Source organism: Panicum hallii, chromosome 5 (genome assembly GCF_002211085.1).
Source record: "Panicum hallii strain FIL2 chromosome 5, PHallii_v3.1, whole genome shotgun sequence".
NCBI classification, from domain to species: domain Eukaryota; kingdom Viridiplantae; phylum Streptophyta; class Magnoliopsida; order Poales; family Poaceae; genus Panicum; species Panicum hallii.
This window is the reverse complement of record NC_038046.1, coordinates 32,445,685-32,465,735: the sequence shown is the minus strand read 5'-3', so window position 1 is coordinate 32,465,735 and position 20,051 is coordinate 32,445,685. Positions and strand designations below refer to the sequence as shown.

The 20,051-nt window shown below is 51.5% G+C and overlaps 1 pseudogene; it reads left to right on the top strand.

The window, feature by feature from the left end:
* LOC112892605 overlaps positions 1 to 20,051 on the top strand; it is a 64,212-nt pseudogene that overhangs the window by 19,389 nt on the left and 24,772 nt on the right.

The following is a 20,051-nucleotide window of genomic DNA, read 5'->3' as shown; positions in this document are numbered from 1 at the left end:
CTAAGGAAGTGTGATGAACAACTAGCGTAGCTCACAACTTGTGGGTAAAGTTGTGCAACCTCTCGAGAGTGTAAAACTGATATATCAGCTGTGCTCACAGTCATGAGCGGCCCAGATCCTCCGTCTGATTAGTGGGGTTATCAACCTTTGATTAGGGAGGTTCCCCGGGTGGTTTTGGTTTGGTTGGTTTCTCAGTAGTTCTTAACTAATATTGATTAGTTTCTTATGCAATATGGGTTTATGGTAATTCATCTACTTATAGTAAATAGTTTTAATAAAATTTGCCAAGATTAAAAGCTACTGCAGTTGAGTCAGCTAACCCTAGAGCCTCATACTCGTGTTATACTTGTTGAGTACAAGTTGTGTACTCACACTTGCCTCTTCCTCTCTTCTGTTCTCTTTGGGATATCTTCGACTGCGGCTCAGTACTAGGCGACGTGGAGGACTACATCGGCGGACTCGACGATTTCTAGGCGTTGTCTCCCAGTTGACGTCCCTGTGGCGCCCTACTCTTCATGTATTTATTTTACGCTTCCGCACTCCTTGAACTGATTCTTGATTCAGTTGTAATAAAGACATTCCTTTTATAATTTATACACTTTTATTCGTGACATGTGTTGTGATATCTTGATAATCTGTTGTATATATGCGTGACTTGATCCTGGCGCATATATGATGGCTCGATTTATGTTCTTATAAATCGGGTGTGACAGATTAGTATCAGAGCCGTGTCGACTGTAGGACAAAGCCTAGATAGAACTGGTCGAGTTTAGGACTTCTTTTCTCTTGCCTTGCTTCCGCAAATCATCTAACATCATTCCCTACTTCTATTCCTTGAGTCTTAAGTCCTTGATTTGCTATCTCTCTCCTGTCCTTTCTGAGAAATAGCTTGAGTCTCCGTAGACGTTGGCCGGAATGTCTAACCCTATAAGCTATAAGTTTAAGCTATCCCCATGAAAATACGCTAGAACGAGGGTGTTAGTCGAGTAGTGTGATAAACTCGACTAAGTTGTGAATATTGAATGTTTGTTATTGTGCAAATGTGTGATTTGGATTTTTGGTTGATTGCAGGACGTAGGGTGTTACGCTCCGTGCGGCCCGAACCTGTCTAAAAGTCTTGTGTTCCTTGCACCTTCGAGTTCCTGATCTCGGCGTCTCCTCACCCAAAACTTACCACCTTGGGTATACCCCTCGGTGGGCAGCCGGTTAAACACCGACAGCTGGCGCGCCAGGTAGGGGGAGCGCGTCGAAGATCCACCGACGAGCTCGATGGCGTCTTTCAATTTCATCAAGTCAGTCCCCTCCCAGGGCACGACATTCGTCTTTGGCTCGTGGGTTTGCATCCCAGATGGTGCGGGCAACTTTCGGCGATTTCTCGTCGACATGATGCCAAAAACCTTCGCTGTGGATCCCCGCAGCGGCCTCGACAAGTTCGTCGACGAAATCGACAACTTGCCGCTCCATACTTCTGTAGCACAGATCGAGATGGAATCTGCTCCAAGCTCGACTTCTTCTGGTGTTGCGACAGCTTCCCCTGGTTTGGACTTGTTCCAATCTAGGGATCCGCGTGGTCGAACTCAACTCGAACCATGCAAATTGGCCATTGATCTCCAGGAGGCCAACGTATCTGGATCCCTCTCCATGTCAGAGAAGGATCTGGACCTACTGCTCCAGGACGGAAATCCTGAAGCCACCGCGTGTCGGGTGGCTTTGGGTTGTTCTGGTCCCGGTGATTTGGTGATCACCTCCTAGCCGAAGGGGCGCATTGTGCACTGGAGGGGCATGATGCACTCCAGTCTACTCGAGGCAGAGGGTCGGCTTGTGGCTCACTTCGAGCCATTGCCCTTCCAAGAGGGCAGGCCATTGGCCACCCGGCGGAGGGGTCGACTGAACTAGTCGACGAAAGCTCTCATGACCTTTCCTCCCGCCAGGTGCTAATGGCCGAAGATGGCGAGGACGGTGCGGACTTTCCCATCGACAACTTTGAAGTGATCTCCGAGGATGAGATCACGGCCAACGTTGGTGACGAGAACGACGCCGATCGTGAGGCGCGGAGGGCCAGGAACAGGGCCCGCACAATCCGGCGGAGGAGGGCCAATGAGCGCAGGCGATCTATGCATCGCGAGCTTGACCCTGAGTTCACCGCCGTCAGTGAACGGGGTTTCCGGACTCCGGTGGCCAACATCGCCAGGGTGACGGCCATCCTTGAGCACAGCCACGATCCAGAGGTACGTCAAGCACTCCTCTACGCGCAGAGGGCTTGGATCCAGTTGGATCAACACAACCCGGCGCCTACCATCAGGGAGGAGCGCGTGGGCGAGAGTCGAAGTCAGGCTCACAGCCGAACGGCTGGCGGCCGTCCTCGACACCAGATCAGCAACGACAATGCGCGTGGGAGCCAGGCCCCTGGCGGGAAGCAACAACCACCGCAAGGGGGTCACCCGCGACAGGTCAATCTTCGACCTTCTTCGAGGGACCTGCGCCAGCACATCAATGAGGGTCGCGATGCGCTTACCGTGATCTCCTCCAGGCGCAAGACCCGTGAAGAAGTCAAAGCTGAAGGTACTGACTGTAGCGATCGATTTCCTGCTTTTTCTGCTCGTTTTAACAGCTACAAGTACCCAGAGGGCTTCAAGCCGATCGGCATCACCAAGTACGACGGCAAGCAAGCTCCTTAGCTGTAACACCCTAATGCAATTTCCCTAATTTTTTAAGGAATTTATTTGGGCTTAAATAAATTTTTCAGGGTTTTCTCTAAATTATCTCGCATCTAAAGCAATTTATAACACAAGGAAATAAAATTAATTGTAGGGTCAACATGTTTGTGCATTCATGCTGGAGCATTATTTTTCTTGTGTTGAATTTATAGGATTTGAATTCAAACTTATTTGAATTCAAATAGATTTGTTTGAATGGTTTTGAGTGTAGAAAAGAAAAAGGAAAAGGAGAGGGAAAGAAACCAGCCCAACTCTCTCAGCCCGGCCCACTCTCCTCTCTCCCTTCCTCTTCCCCGCATGGGCCACCCGAAGCCCCTCCTCCTCCCCGCATGGGCCGCGCCCCGACCCCCCCTTTTTCCCCAGCCTAGCGTCTCTCTCTCTCTCTCTCTTTTCTCCCGCGGCCCAGCCCGAGCCGGCCCTTCTTCCCTCACGCGAGCAGCCACTCACGGCCTCTGCCAGGCCGGTCCCACCGGTCAGGCGTTTCTTCCCCCTTCCTCGCGCCTCCTCTGTTTTCCCCTCTCGCCGGTCCGGTCGTCCTGCCGCTGACCGAGGGCCGCCTCGCAGCACCCCGGGCTTCCCTCTCTCGCACTCGCGTGGCCCTACTGGCCAACCCCCGAGCCTTCTTTCCCCTTCTAGAAGCTCGCCCACACCTGGGTGAGGCCGAGTCGCAACGAACCGCGGAAGGCACGGGATCCGTTGCCAGCGACCCGCACGCCAAGGCCCCTTCACCCCTTTTTCTTGCCCACGTCCGCTCTCTCGTGTCTCGCCCAGCCGCCACTGCTCGTCCCAGTCTTCCCCGTGCCCTGGAGCTCGCCGGATTTGAACTCGAACCATTGCCGCCGGTGAGTCACCTCCGAGCAATTGCCGGCCCCCGGTGTTCCCCGAGCCGTGCTGACCTCCCCATTCCCTTCGCAGGAACCTCCCGGAGCGATTCCCACCATCCAGAGGGCCCGGCCACCCCGGCATCGTCCTCCTCCGTGGGAACCCGACCCCTCCGCCACCGGTCGTCGTCGCCGTCCTTCCTCCGTTGCACCGTCGACCCCCACATCCCCTCGGTGAGCTTCGCTCCATCACCCTGGTCCTTTTGCACCGGATGCAGTAGCCCTTAGCCGCCCGTAGCGCCCAGAACGCGCGCGCCGTCGTTACGCCGTCGCCCCGAGCCGCTCTCACCGCCGTTCCGCCCTAGTCGTGCCCAAATCCTCCACCACAACTGCCCAGATGGACTACCCATGCTGCCAGCGTCCTCCAGGACTTGACCTCATCTCAGAAGGAGCTCAGACGGCCGGGAACGGTCTACGCCGGCGAGGCGCCGCCGCGGAGCCGAGCTCTGGCGACCCAGCGCCGCCACCTCGCGTCCCCTTTGTCCCGGGCCGTTCGATCCGCTACTGGCCTCTAGGATTAGATTGGAAACTCGTTGATCCGGACCGTGCGATCGAGATCCGAGCGTCTGAGTTCGCGCGTACCGGTTCGAGTTAAGTGTGAGGCGGAGCCGTCAGATCTGAGTTGAACGGTTTGGATTTGAATCCAGTTAAGTTAGCGGCCGATCCGTTAGATCTAGATCCTACGGCGGTTAGACGCGCGTACCCCTTCACTGTTAGAATCTAATCTGAGCCGTAGATGCTAGATCCGGCGATCCAGATTAAAACGTACCCTTTCAGCCTTGTCTTTTTGCTGAAGAACCCTCGGGTTTTTGGGAAATCAACCCGCCGTCCAACCCTAGCTCAAAAGTATTTACAGGCAGGTCCTTTCCTTCACGTTTGACCCCCTGAGCTTCCTGGATTTTGAACCCGCAGTCCATATCTTGGGTTTTCTCGTGCTAACCCCTAGATCTACCCTTTAATTGCGTTTAGGTCCCTGGTTTTTCGTCCAGAACCCCCTGTAGTCCAGTTTTTCTTGCAAATAGGCCCCTGGATCTTGTTTTAAGCGTAGTTTTCGCGTTTTAGCTCCATTTTAGGTGTTCTTTATATCCTCGCGATCGTTGTAACGCATAGAATAGCTTTAGAATAGTTTTGTGTGCTGTTTCTATGTAATGTTGTACTGTTTCTTATAGTTTGCCATTATTTGTGCATGTGTGTATGTATGGACTATGTTTGATGATCGTGAGTAGACGCGGAGCCTTTGGACGAGTACCAGGAGCAGCCATCTTCCGAGCAGTTCGAGCAGCAGCCGGGAGAGTACGAGGAAGGCAAGTATAACATGAACCTCCTATCACTTTTAAATACAATTTCATACTGCATTTTAATACTGTATACCTATAAGGACTTCCTAGCCACCTTTATATCTTTGCATATATCCTTTGGGTTGCATTTTGGTTAGTTGTGCTAGGTTGCTGCGCTATAACAAATCTTGGTCCTTTTTAATTAATTTGATTAATGGTCTGGAGCCAGCCCTCTGTGCTGTGTGCTTGAGTGGTTTGTGCGTCCTTAAAAGATGTTTTTGTTAGAAACATGGTTTAGGGGGCCAGCACGGTGCTTAGTGCTTGGTTGGCCACTCTCCCTAAGGACCGGTTCATAGAGCGACAACCTGGGACAACCGCGCAACCACAAGACTGGAATGGGACGGTCTTGACTTACTAATTAGGTCATTTTGGTTCGGGAGTAACTTACCTGCGTGGGCAAGAGGGGTGGTAAGCTTCAATGGTCCCTGCTCCTCCGGCTTGGTCTGTGCTGTGTGTCTTGTACCCCCGGAGGTGGGCCCCATCGTCGCTGATCCAGAATCCTTAGCGGTTACACCTTACCAACGTGATCCTTTGTAACGGTCTCGTAGTGTGCTTGCTAGCCATCTCACCTAAGGAAGTGTGATGAACACCTAGCGTAGCTCACAACTTGTGGGTAAAGTTGTGCAACCTCTCAAGAGTGTAAAACTGATATATCAGCTGTGCTCACAGTCATGAGCGGCCCAGATCCTCCGTCTGATTAGTGGGGTTATCAACCTTTGATTAGGGAGATTTGCCGGGGTGGTTTTGGTTTGGATGGTTCTCAGTAGTTCTTAATTAATATTGATTAAATCTTATGCAATTTGGGTTATGGTAATTCATCCACTTGTAGTAATTAGCTTTAATAAAATTTGCCAAGACTAAAAGCTAATGCAGTTGAGTCAGCTAACCTTAGAGCCTCATGCTCGTGTTATACTTGTTGAGTACTAGTTTGTACTTACACTTGCCTCTCTACTCTTCTGTTCTATTTCAGATATCTTCGACTGCTGCTCAGTGCCCGGCAACGTGGAGGACTACGTCAGCGGCATCGACGACTTCTAGGCGTTTGTCACCCAGTCGACGTCCTTGTGGCGCCCAGCTCTTCATGTATTCATTTTACGCTTCCGCATTCCTTGAACTGATTCTTGATTCAGTTATAATAAAGATATTCATTTTATAATTTATACGCTTTTATTCGTGACATGTGTTGTGATACCTTGATAATCTGTTGTATATATGCGTGATTTGATCCTGGCGCATATATGATTGCTCGATTTATGTTCTTATAAATCGGGTGTGACAGATTGGTATCAGAGCCGTGTCGACTGTAGGACGAAGCCTAGATAGAAATGGGTCGAGTTTAGGGATTTCTTTTCGCTTGCTCTGCTTCCGCAAAACTCAAACATTCACTTTTGCTTCTATTCCTTGAGTCTTAAGCTCTTGGTTTGCTATCTCTCCTATCCTTTCTGAGATATAGTTTGAGCTTTCCGTAGACGTTGGCCTGAGTCGCCTAATCCTGTAACTTATAAGCTTAGGTTGTCCCGGTAAAAAAAAATAAAAATAAAAATAATATATATATATACGCTAGAACGAGAGTGTTAGTCGAGTAGTGTGGAAAACTCGACTAAGTTGTGAATATTGAATGTTTGTTATTGTGCAAATGTTTGATTTGGATTTTTGGTTGATTGCATAGTCTAGTAGTTAAACTTGTTCATGCAAATCGACCCTAACCCAACTTGAACTAAATAATAAAATTTGAGTTAGATCGTCGGGGGTAAAACCTATATTCCTTTCTCTCTGTTATATCCTATCGAAGTTTCATTTCCGCAGCTGCACAATGTTTCCTTCTCATAAAAAAAAAATTTTCGTTTGTTGCCATCAGATGGTGAACACCAGGCGCACCGGTTCCGGTTCTGACCAGCAGGAGCAGAACAACCAGAGTGCTGGTCAGCCGCTGCCGATGCCTCCACCACTGACCCCGGAGCAGTTCTTCCAGCTCCAGATGCAGATGATGGCAACCCTGAACAACACCGTTCAGGCCCTGCAGCAGATCCATGCCCAGCCGCCGCCTCCCCCGCCACCTCAGCCTCGTGATCGGCGTGCGGATTTCCTGAGAGGTCATCCTCCGACCTTCTCTCACGCCACGGACCCACTCCAGGCGGACGACTGGCTTCGTTCGGTGGAACGCCAGTTGGTTGTTGCGCAGTGCGACGATCGAGAGCGAGTCCTGTACGCAGCAGGGCAGCTGCGAGGCTCCGCTCTTGACTGGTGGGAGTCCTACCCAGCTCGGGATCGTGATGCTCTCACGTGGGACCAGTTCCGTGAGCGTTTCAGGAACCATCACATTCCTGAGGGCATTATGAAGATGAAGCAGAAGGAGTTCCGTGCTCTTAGGCAGGTAAATTTGAATGGAATTCTCTACAAATTCTTTCGAGCTTGATCTATCCTTGATTTCTTTCGTAAACCTGACACATTGAGCGATTTCTATCCTTGTTATCTGTGTTCGTTATTTCAGGGATCGATGACGGTGACGGAGTACCGTGACCGTTTTCTTCAGCTGGCCCGCTATGCCCCTGCTGACGTCGCTCGTGATAGCGACAAGCAGGAGTACTTCAAGGAGGGACTGGATGATCACATCCATTATGCGCTGCTGAACCACCGCTTCGACAACTTCAACCAGTTGGTTGATGCTGCCCTCAACACCGAGCGCAAGCGCCGGGAGATTGAGGATAAGAAGAGGAAGATGGCTCCATCCTCTTCGGGCAGCAACACTCGTCCCCGCTATCAGCATCCACCACAGCAGCAGCAGAGGCTGCCCCAGCAGTACCAGCAGCGGCAGCAGTTTCCGCCTCGTCCTCAGCAGCAGCAGCAGGCGGGACCGAGTCGGAGGCTTCCGGCGCCTCCGGCTCCACCAGCTCAGAGGCAGGGAGCGCCCACTCCTCCTCCTGGGCAGCAGGCCGCTGCATTTCCGCGAGTGTGCTTCCACTGCAGCGAGCCGGGGCACTACGCCAATGTCTGTCCTCGGAAGGCGCAGGCAGGACAGCAAGGGCGTGCAGCTCAGCCCAAGGCCCCAGCTCAGGGTAGGGTGAACCACGTGACAGCCGAGTCAGCAGCCGAGGCTCCTAACGTGGTCATTGGTACGTTCATGGTTAATACCCATCCTGCTACCGTGCTTTTTGATACTGGTGCTACACATTCTTTCATCACCCGGTCTTTTGTTGAGCATCATGGCATTCTTACTAGCACGTTAAAGAGGTGCATGTTAGTATCTTCACCGGGAGGGCAGTTGAGGTCTCATATCTTCTATCCCAGAGTCAGTGTGGCCATAAGGGGGGTAGATTTCAGTGCGAATCTGATGGTGCTAGACTCCAAGGGCATTGATGTGATCCTCGGGATGGAGACTCTTGCTAAGTGGGGAGTCCGGATAGATTGTGCTCAGAGGACTGTTCTTCTGTCAGCACCGGATGGTCAGGAGGTCACTGTTGGTGCCACAGAGCCTTCTGGATTTTTTCATCAGATGGAGGCTAGACCCACGGATGGTATTCGCGTGGTGTCTGAATTCCTGGATGTCTTTCCGGATGATTTGCCAGGTATGCCGCCTGATCGCGACATTGAGTTTTCTATTGATCTCTTGCCTGGCACAGCTCCTATTGCTAAGAGGCCCTATCGTATGGCTCTCGTCGAGCATGAGGAGGTTAAGAAGACTGTCGACGAGTTGCTAGCTAAGGGTTATATCCGTTGCAGTTTCTCTCCTTGGGCTTTTCCTGTCCTGCTCGTAGAGAAGAAGGATGGTGCGAAGAGAATGTGCGTCGATTATCGGGATCTGAATGCAGTCACCATCAAGAACAAGCATCCATTGCCTCGTATTGAGGATCTTTTTGATCAGCTCCAGGGTGCTTGTGTGTTCTCGAAGATTGATCTGCGTTCGGGTTATCATCAGCTGAAGATTCGTCCTGAGGATATTCAGAAGACGGCATTCACTTGCAAGTATGGGCTATACGAGTATACGGTCATGTCCTTCGGCTTGACCAATGCTCCGGCTTTCTTCATGCATCTGATGAACAAGGTTTTCATGGATTATCTGGACACCTTTGTGGTGATATTCATTGACGATATCCTGATATATTCCAAGTCAGAAGCAGAGCATGAGAAGCATCTGAGGCTCGTGTTGCAGAGGCTCAGAGAGCACAAGCTGTACGCCAAGCTCAGCAAGTGCGAGTTCTGGATTGACGAGGTTCCATTCCTCGGTCATGTTATCTCCAAGGGAGGTATTGTTGTGGACCCCGGAAAGGTGAAGGATGTGCTTGACTGGGTTGTACCGCAGATAGTGAAGGAAGTCCGCTCTTTCTTGGGCTTAGCAGGTTATTATCGGAGGTTCATTGAGAATTTCTCCAAGATTGCGAAGCCTTTGACTTCCTTACTGGAGAAGGACGTGGGTTTCTCTTGGACTGATGAGCGTCAGAAGGCATTCGAGGAGCTGAAGAAGAGGTTGACTACGGCGCCAGTCCTTACTCTGCCAGACCAGAGCAAGAGGTTCACAGTGTATTGTGATGCTTCGAGGGATGGTCTTGGTTGCGTTCTGATGCAGGAAGGCAGAGTGATAGCTTATGCTTCGCGACAGTTGCGCCAGCACGAGCTGAACTATCCCACTCATGATCTGGAGTTAGCCGCAGTTGTGCATGCTCTGAAGATATGGAGGCATTACTTGTTTGGGCAGAGGTGTGATATTTACACCGATCACAAGAGCCTCAAGTACATTTTCACTCAGAGCGAGCTGAATATGCGGCAGAGAAGATGGTAGAATTGGTCAAGGATTATGACTTGGAGATTCACTATCATCCGGGCAAGGCCAATGTTGTAGCAGATGCTCTGAGCAGGAAGAGCTATGTTAACATGGCCATGGCTTTTCAGATGCCTCAGGAGTTATGCGAGGAGTTTGAGCAGTTGAGCCTGGGTTTCTTGCATCACACCTCGGGTACGTCATTCGAGGTAGAACCCACTCTAGAGACAGAGATCAGGCAGCATCAGAAGGAAGATCAGAAGCTGCAGGAGATTCGTGAATTGCTTAAGATTGGTAAAGCTCCTCATTTCAGAGAGGATGATCAGGGTACCTTGTGGTACAAGGGTCGGATATGTGTGCCGGATGTTGCGGATCTTAGGAAGCTGATCTTGAGTGAGCCTCATGATACGGCATATTCCATTCATCCAGGCAGCACGAAGATGTATTACGATCTCAAGGAACGATTCTGGTGGTATGGAATGAAGCGTTCCGTTGCGGAGTACGTGGCTATCTGTGACACTTGTCAGCGTGTCAAGGCCGAGCATCAGAGGCCAGCAGGGTTATTGCAGCCGTTGAAGATTCCAGAGTGGAAATGGGAGGAAATCACTATGGACTTCATTGTTGGCTTGCCTCGTACTCAGAAAGGGTACAATTCCATATGGGTAGTAGTAGACCAGTTGACGAAGGTTGCTCACTTCATTCCGGTGAACACTACTTACTCCGGTGCTAGACTCGCAGAGTTGTACATCTCCAGGATTGTCTATCTGCATGGTGTTCCAAAGAAGATTATATCTGATCGAGGATCTCAGTTCACTTCGCGGTTCTGGGAGCAGTTGCATGATTCGTTGGATACGAAGCTGCGCTTCAGTACTGCTTATCATCCTCAGACAGATGGGCAGACAGAGAGAACCAACCAAGTGTTGGAGGATATGCTTCGAGCCTGTGCTATTCAGTATGGTACCAGCTGGGATAAATGCCTGCCGTATGCAGAGTTTTCGTATAACAACAGCTATCAGGCCAGTCTGAAGAAATCTCCTTTCGAGGCCCTATATGGTCGGAAGTGCAGGACTCCGCTGTATTGGGATCAGATTGGTGAGAGGCAGGTGTTTGGTCCGGATATTGTTGAGGAGGCCGAACAGCTGGTACAGCAGGTGCGAGAGAATCTGAGGGTCGCTCAGACTCGTCAGAAGAGCTATGCGGATGTTCGTCGTCGGGATCTGACCTTTGCAGTGGGTGATCATGTATACCTGAAGGTCTCACCGATGAGGGGAATTCGCAGGTTTAATGTACGAGGGAAGCTAGCCCCTCGATACATCGGTCCGTTCAAGGTGTTGGAACGGAAAGGTGAGGTGGCATATCGTTTGGAGTTGCCTCCGAGTCTCTCTGGAGTGCACGATGTGTTTCACGTGTCTCAGCTGAAGAAGTGCTTGAGGGTGCCAGAAGAGCAAGCACCGATAGAAGGGTTAGATGTGCAGGAGGATCTGACTTACATCGAGCATCCGGTAAAGATTCTGGAGACATCGGAGAGAGTTACTAGAAACAAGAAGATCAAGATGTGCCGTGTTCAGTGGAGTCACCACACGGAGGATGAGGCTACTTGGGAGCGAGAAGATGAGCTGAGAAAGACATATCCCGATCTCTTTGCTAGCTAGCCTATTCGAATCTTGGGACGAGATTCCTGTAAGAGGGGTAGGTTTGTAACACCCTAATGCAATTTCCCTAATTTTTTAAGAAATTTATTTGGGCTTAAATAAATTTTTTAGGGTTTTCTCTAAATTATCTCGCATCTAAAGCAATTTATAACACAAGGAAATAAAATTAATTGTAGGGTCAACATATTTGTGCATTCATGCTGGAGCATTATTTTTCTTGTGTTGAATTTATAGGATTTGAATTCAAACTTATTTGAATTCAAATAGATTTGTTTGAATGGTTTTGAGTGTAGAAAAGAAAAAGGAAAAGGAGAGGGAAAGAAACCAGCCCAACTCTCTCAGCCCGGCCCACTCTCCTCTCTCCCTTCCTCTTCCCCGCATGGGCCACCCGAAGCCCCTCCTCCTCCCCGCATGGGCCGCGCCCCGACCCCTCCTTTTTCCCCAGCCCAGCGTCTCTCTCTCTCTCTCTCTCTCTTTTCTCCCGCGGCCCAGCCCGAGCCGGCCCTTCTTCCCTCACGCGAGCAGCCACTCACGGCCTCTGCCAGGCCGGTCCCACCGGTCAGGCGTTTCTTCCCCCTTCCTCGCGCCTCCTCTGTTTTCCCCTCTCGCCGGTCCGGTCGTCCTGCCGCTGACCGAGGGCCGCCTCGCAGCACCCCGGGCTTCCCTCTCTCGCGCTCGCGTGGCCCCACTGGCCAACCCCCGAGCCTTCTTTCCCCTTCTAGAAGCTCACCCACACCTGGGTGAGGCCGAGTCGCAACGAACCGCGGAAGGCACGGGATCCGTTGCCAGCGACCCGCACGCCAAGGCCCCTTCACCCCTTTTTCTTGCCCACGTCCGCTCTCTCGTGTCTCGCCCAGCTGCCACTGCTCGTCCCAGTCTTCCCCGTGCCCTAGAGCTCGCCGGATTTGAACTCGAACCATTGCCGCCGGTGAGTCGCCTCCAAGCAATTGCCGGCCCACGGTGTTCCCCGAGCCGTGCTGACCTCCCCATTCCCTTCGCAGGAACCTCCCGGAGCGATTCCCACCATCCAGAGGGCCCGGCCACCCCGGCATCGTCCTCCTCCGTGGGAACCCGACCCCTCCGCCGCCGGTCGTCGTCGCCGTCCTTCCTCCGTTGCACCGTCGACCCCCACATCCCCTCGGTGAGCTTCGCTCCATCACCCTGGTCCTTTTGCACCGGATGCAGTAGCCCTTAGCCGCCCGTAGCGCCCAGAACGCGCGCGCCGTCGTTACGCCGTCGCCCCGAGCCGCTCTCACCGCCGTTCCGCCCTAGTCGTGCCCAAATCCTCCACCACAACTGCCCAGATGGACTACCCATGCTGCCAGCGTCCTCCAGGACTTGACCTCATCTCAGAAGGAGCTCAGACGGCCGGGAACGGTCTACGCCGGTGAGGCGCCGCCGCGGAGCCGAGCTCCGGTGACCCAGCGCCGCCACCTCGCGTCCCCTTTGTCCCGGGCCGTTCGATCCGCTACTGGCGTCTAGGATTAGATTGGAAACTCGTTGATCCGGACCGTGCGATTGAGATCCGAGCGTCTGAGTTCGCGCGTACCGGTTCGAGTTAAGTGTGAGGCGGAGCCGTCAGATCTGAGTTGAACGGTTTGGATTTGAATCCAGTTAAGTTAGCGGCCGATCCGTTAGATCTAGATCCTATGACAGTTAGACGCGCGTACCCCTTCGCTGTTAGAATCTAATCTGAGCCGTAGATGCTAGATCCGGCGATCCAGATTAAAACGTACCCTTTCAGCCTTGTCTTTTTGCTGAAGAACCCTCGGGTTTTTGGGAAATCAACCCGCCGTCCAACCCTAGCTCAAAAGTATTTACAGGCAGGTCCTTTCCTTCACGTTTGACCCCCTGAGCTTCCTGGATTTTGAACCCGCAGTCCATATCTTGGGTTTTCTCGTGCTAACCCCTAGATCTACCTTTTAATTGCGTTTAGGTCCCTGGTTTTTCATCCAGAACCCCCTGTAGTCCAGTTTTTCTTGCAAATAGGCCCCTGGATCTTGTTTTAAGCGTAGTTTTCGCGTTTTAGCTCCGTTTTAGGTGTCCTTTATATCCTCGCGATCGTTGTAACGCATAGAATAGTTTTGTGTGCTGTTTCTATGTAATGTTGTACTGTTTCTTATAGTTTGCCATTATTTGTGCATGTGTGTATGTATGGACTATGTTTGATGATCGTGAGTAGACGCGGAGCCTTTGGACGAGTACCAGGAGCAGCCATCTTCCGAGCCGTTCGAGCAGCAGCCGGGAGAGTACGAGGAAGGCAAGTATAACATGAACCTCCTATCACTTTTAAATACAATTTCATACTGCATTTTAATACTGTATACCTATAAGGACTTCCTAGCCACCTTTATATCTTTGCATATATCCTTTGGGTTGCATTTTGGTTAGTTGTGCTAGGTTGCTGCGCTATAACAAATCTTGGTCCTTTTTAATTAATTTGATTAATGGTCTGGAGCCGGCCCTCTGTGCTGTGTGCTTGAGTGGTTTGTGCGTCCTTAAAAGATGTTTTTGTTAGAAACATGGTTTAGGGGGCCAGCACGGTGCTTAGTGCTTGGTTGGCCACTCTCCCTAAGGACCGATTCATAGAGCGACAACCTGCGACAACCGCGCAACCACAAGACTGGAATGGGACGGTCTTGACTTACTAATTAGGTCATTTTGGTTCGGGAGTAACTTACCTGCGTGGGCAAGAGGGGTGGTAAGCTTCAATGGTCCCTGCTCCTCCGGCTTGGTCTGTGCTGTGTGTCTTGTACCCCTGGCGGTGGGCCCCATCGTCGCTGATCCAGAATCCTTAGCGGTTACACCTTACCAACGTGATCCTTTGTAACAGTCTCGTAGTGTGCTTGCTAGCCATCTCACCTAAGAAAGTGTGATGAACACCTAGCATAGCTCACAAATTGTGGGTAAAGTTGTGCAACCTCTCGAGAGTGTAAAACTGATATATCAGCTGTGCTCACAGTCATGAGCGGCCCAGATCCTCCGTCTGATTAGTGGGGTTATCAACCTTTGATTAGGGAGATTCCCCGGGGTGGTTTTGGTTTGGATGGTTCTCAGTAGTTCTTAATTAATATTGATTAAATCTTATGCAATTTGGGTTATGGTAATTCATCCACTTGTAGTAATTAGCTTTAATAAAATTTGCCAAGACTAAAAGCTAATGCAGTTGAGTCAGCTAATCTTAGAGCCTCATGCTCGTGTTATACTTGTTGAGTACTAGTTTGTACTTACACTTGCCTCTCTACTCTTATGTTCTATTTCGGATATCTTCGACTGCTGCTCAGTGCCCGGCAACGTGGAGGACTACGTCAGCGGCATCGACGACTTCTAGCGTTTGTCACCCAGTCGACGTCCCTGTGGCGCCCAGCTCTTCATGTATTCATTTTACGCTTCCGCATTCCTTGAACTGATTCTTGATTCAGTTATAATAAAGATATTCATTTTATAATTTATACGCTTTTATTCGTGACATGTGTTGTGATATCTTGATAATCTGTTGTATATATGCGTGACTTGATCCTGGCGCATATATGATTGCTCGATTTATGTTCTTATAAATCGGGTGTGACATCAGCAGTGGCTCCGTTGCTACTCCACGGCCATTGAGGTCGCAGGGGGTTCAAACGTCACCAAAGTCGTCTACTTCCCGATGGGTTTGGACCCTGCACCGCTCACTTGGCTGGAGAGCCTCGACAGCAACTCCATCGACTTCTAGGAACGACTTAAGAAGGTCTTCATCGACAATTTCCAGGGAGCGATTACCCGTGCAGGTACTCGACACGATCTGGCCAGTGCAAGCAAGAACGTAATGAGCTTCTGCGGTCCGACACGCGTCGCTTCTTCGACATTCGCGCCACCATCGCGAACATCTCGGAGGAGGACATCATCGACTGCTTCTACAACGGCATCACCGACCCGGGCATATACAGGGATTTCGGGCGGAACAGGCCGAAAACTGTTGCGGGCCTTCGTGATATGATGCACGATTGGTCCGAGCAGGAGGAGAAGATGCGGGAGCGGTTCCCGCGGCGTCAAGACAGCAATCTGCGGCGCCCAAACGACAGCCGCAGCGACAAGGGCCAGCGGGACTTTTCGGGGCCACCCCGGAAACGAAAGCCAGATGAGGTCATCACAGCTATCGATCGTCCTTCGCGGGGCAAGAAGTCGACAACGCAGGAGGAGTTCGAGAAGCTTCTGCAGAAGAAGTGCCCGTGGCACCCGGGCGCCAACCACACCGCCATCGACTGCTAGCACCTTCGGAGGACGTTCAGCAACTCCGGAGGCGGAAAGAAGAACAAAAAGCCTGCTGACAAAGAACCCGAGGATGATGATCAAGAGGATCACGGGCGCAACCCGAAGTTTCAGGACGCGTCAAAGGTTGTCAACATCATCTTCGGGGGAGACGAGGATTTTTGTTCCAGGCGGGATCAGAAGCTGCTCCTCCGGGAGATTTTGTCCATCGAGCCGGCGGTACCACGACCACTCCGTTGGTCGGAGGTCCCCATCTCGTTCTCTCGTGATGACCAGTGGACGAGCTTTTCCGAGCCCGGCAAGTTCCCCTTGGTCCTGGATCCTGTGGTGGTGGAGGTCAAGCTTACCAAGATCCTCATCGATGGCGGGAGCGGGCTCAATCTCATCTTCGTTAGCACTTTGAAGAAAATGGGCCTGGATTTCAAGGATATGATGGTTCCCAGCAAGTCCCCCTTTTACGGCATCGTCCCAGGTAATGCGGCGCACCCGCTTGGTACGGTGGTCCTCCCAGTCACCTTCAGCACGCGGGAGAATTATCATACTGAGTTCATCAAATTCGAAGTGGCTACTTTTGACTCTTCTTACCATGCAATACTGGGTCGTCCGGCACTTGCCAAGTTCATGGCAGTGCCGCATTATGTCTATCTGCTTCTTAAGATGCCAGGACTCGGTGGAGTGCTCACCCTCCGCAGCGACTTGAAGAAGTCATACGACTGCAATCAGGAGGCGATCCAATACGCTTCGACTACTCGCGTGCCAGATGCTTCGGGAGAAGTACTCGTGGCCGCGCAGCAGCTCTCCCAGACCGGGCTGGAAATTCCTTCTAAGAAGGCCAACAAGTCGAGCATCCAGTCGACTGATGATGTGGCCCTCAAGACGATCCAGCTTCAGGAGGGAGATTCATCTAAGACCGCCGTCATCGGTGCGGGCTTGGGTGACAAATAGGAACTCGCGCTCGTCAACTTCCTTCGGGCTAACCGAGACATATTCGCATGGAAACCAGCAGATATGCCAGGGGGACCCAGGGAGTTGATCGAGCATGCTTTGAATGTACACCCGGAGGCTACGCCTAAGAAGCAACGCCTGCGGCGGTTTGCCCATGACAAGCGTGAGGCCATTAAACGGGAGATCGCTAAACTCCTCGCGGCTGGATTCATTAAAGAAGTAATCCATCCAGAGTGGGTAGCAAATCCCGTTCTTGTAAAGAAAAAGAACAATGAATGGAGAATGTGTGTCGACTACACTGATCTCAACAAGCATTGCCCAAAAGATCATTTTGGACTGCCGCGCATTGACCAAGTTGTCGATTCGACGGCTGGTTGTGTCCTTCTTTGTTTTCTTGATTGTTACTCAGGATATCATCAGATCACGCTCAAGGAGGAGGACCAAATCAAGACTGCTTTCATCACCCCGTACGGGACTTACGCCTACAAAACAATGTCCTTCGGGTTGAAAATGCAGGAGCAACATACCAGCGTGCGATCCAGATGTGTTTCGCGGATCAGCTGCACCGGAATGTTGAGGCCTATGTGGATGACGTGGTCATCAAGACCAGAGATTCTGATAACTTGATCGCAGATTTGGAAGAAACATTTAGCAGTCTGCGCAGATTTCGGTGGAAACTCAATCCCACCAAGTGCGTCTTTGGAGTACCTTCAGGAAAGTTGCTCGGGTTCATCGTCAGCAATCAGGGCATTGAAGCCAACCCTGTAAAGATCACGGCCATCACTGATATGGAGGCTCCGGCCACAATCAAGGATGTGCAAAAGTTAACGGGTTGTATGGCGGCTCTGAACAGGTTCATCTCCCGACTCGGGGAGAGAGGACTACCTTTTTTCAAGCTTCTAAAACGCCAAGATAAGTTCCAATGGACGGAGGAGGCCGAGCGGGCATTGCAGGATCTGAAACATCATCTTCAGTCACCTCCGATCCTCTTGGCATCATTGCCCGAGGAGGATCTACTACTTTACATCGCGGCAACAACTCATGTTGTCAGCAGTGCTATTGTAGTCGAGCGAGGCGAAGAAGGCCATGCGTTTGGAGTGCAGAGGCCTGTCTACTTCGTCAGCGAAGTCCTCTCCGAATCCAAGGTACGGTATCCAGCTGTTCAAAAGCTCGTGTATGCAATCTTAATCACATCAAGAAAGCTACGCCATTACTTTGACGAGTACAAGATCACTGTGATCACGGACATCCCGCTGGCGGATATTCTTCATAATCAAGATGCCACGGGTCGCATATCCAAGTGGGCAGTGGAACTGGGGGCTCTGTCAATCGACTTCAAGCCACGCACTGCAATCAAATCACAGGCTCTAGTCGACTTCATGGCTAAATGGAGGGATAATCAAGTCCCAACCCCAGTGGACAAGCCAGAGCACTGGACCATGTATTTCGATGGGTCTCTCAAGCTCGACGGTGGTGGCGCTGGGGTTCTGCTTATTTCTCCACGAGGTGAGCAGCTAAAATACGTCCTTCAGATCCTGTGGGTGGTATCCAATAATGAAGCCGAGTATGAAGCTTTGCTTCACGGGCTTCGTTTGGCGATATCACTAGGGATCAAGCGACTACTTGTATATGGCGATTCTCTTCTTGTCGTTCAACAGGTCAACAAGGAATGGGACTGCAACAAGGAGACAATGGATGCCTATGTACAGGAAGTACACAAATTGGAAAGCAAATTCTCTGGCCTGGAGGTTCATCATGTATTGCGGGAGCACAATGTTGGCGCGGACACCCTGTCCAAACTAGGGTCCACGCGTGCCCAGGTCCCACTGGGAGTCTTCGTTCAGGAGCTCCAGCAGCCATCCATCAAGTCTTCTCCGCAGGTAACCATCGACGCGGGTCCCCAACAACCCGATCGAGAGGTTATGGTGCTGGAAGAGGACTGGCGAGGGGCTTTTATCGACTTCATTCGAGATCAACGATTACCAGCGGGAGTCCATGCCAGGAGCGCAGAAGCAGCTCGCATCTTACGTAGAAGCAAGGGTTTCATCCTGGTTGACGGCAAGCTCTATCGGCGAGGCGCTCGGTCAGGGGTTCTCATGAAGTGCGTCACAAAGGAAGACGGTTACGACATACTGCGGGAGATCCATGATGGCGTCTGCGGCAACCATGCGGCGTCAAGAACTCTGGTGGGGAAAGCATACAGAGCCGGTTTCTGGTGGCCCACCGCAGTGACCAACGCGAAGGATCTCATGCGCAGGTGCCAAAATTGTCAATTCTTCGGCAAACAGACGCATGTTCCAGCTCACAGCCTCATCACTATACCGCCATCCTGGCCTTTTGCCTGTTGGAGTCTTGACATGATCGGGCCCTTCATGATGGCGCCAGGCGGTTTCACCCATGTTCTAGTGGCTATCGACAAGTTTACTAAGTGGATCGAGTACAAGCCGATAGCCAAGCTCACGCTAGATCGGGTCGTCGACTTCATTTCAGATATTTTGCATCGTTTCAGCTTCTCCAACACCATCATCATGGACTTGGGATCAAACTTCACGGCGAACCAGTTCTGGGAGTTCTGCGAGAATGCTTGCATCGAAGTTAAATATGTCTCGGTTGCACACCCAAGGGCCAACGGACAAGTCAAAAGGGCGAACGGCTTGATTATCGACGGCCTCAAGAAGAGACTTTATGATGCAAATAGCAAGAAGGGAGGCAAATGGGTGCATGAGCTGCCACATGTCGTCTGGGGACTTCGGACTCAGCTGTCCAAAGCCACAGGACAAACACCATTCTTCCTTGTATATGGATCTGAAGCTATTCTACCAGCCGATATCATGTGGAAGTCTCCAAGGGTCAAAATGTACAATGAAGGCGAGGCGGACGAGGCGCGGCAGTTAGAGCTCGATTCCGTGGAAGAAGCTTGCTGCACCGCTCTTGTCCAGTCAGCTCGGTACCTGCAGGGGATCTGGCGATATCATGATCGCAACGTCAGGGAGCGGTCATTCAGTGTTGGTGATTTGGTCTTGCGTCGTATTCAGGACGAATCTAGCCTACACAAGCTCAATTCAAGGTGGGAGGGCCCGTTCTCCGTCAAGCAGGTTACAAGGGCCGGGTCTTATCGACTACAATATCCTGAGGGTCAGGACGTCCCGAACTCTTGGAACATTCAGAACCTGCGCAAGTTCTACCCTTAAGACGAGGCCCGGTGATAGCTGAATCCCCGGGGGCTGAGAAGATCTCTTTTCCCCGAATCAATTTGGAGGCTATGAGCCACATGACTCGGGTTGTACATTCCTTCCTACTTGCACGACGGCCATGGTCACGTGCAAACACTTATACAAAAATCGACTTCTCGTCGTGAATAATGCGGGGGCTACGGCCACGTTCATCCCCCTTCGACTTCAGTTCCTGACGGAACCCTCGGCTCCGGCTAACTCCTCTACACACCGACTCCTGCCGCAACCTCGGATGGTCGCACGTGACAGCAGTCGCATTTTTTCCAACGCAGTCGATCC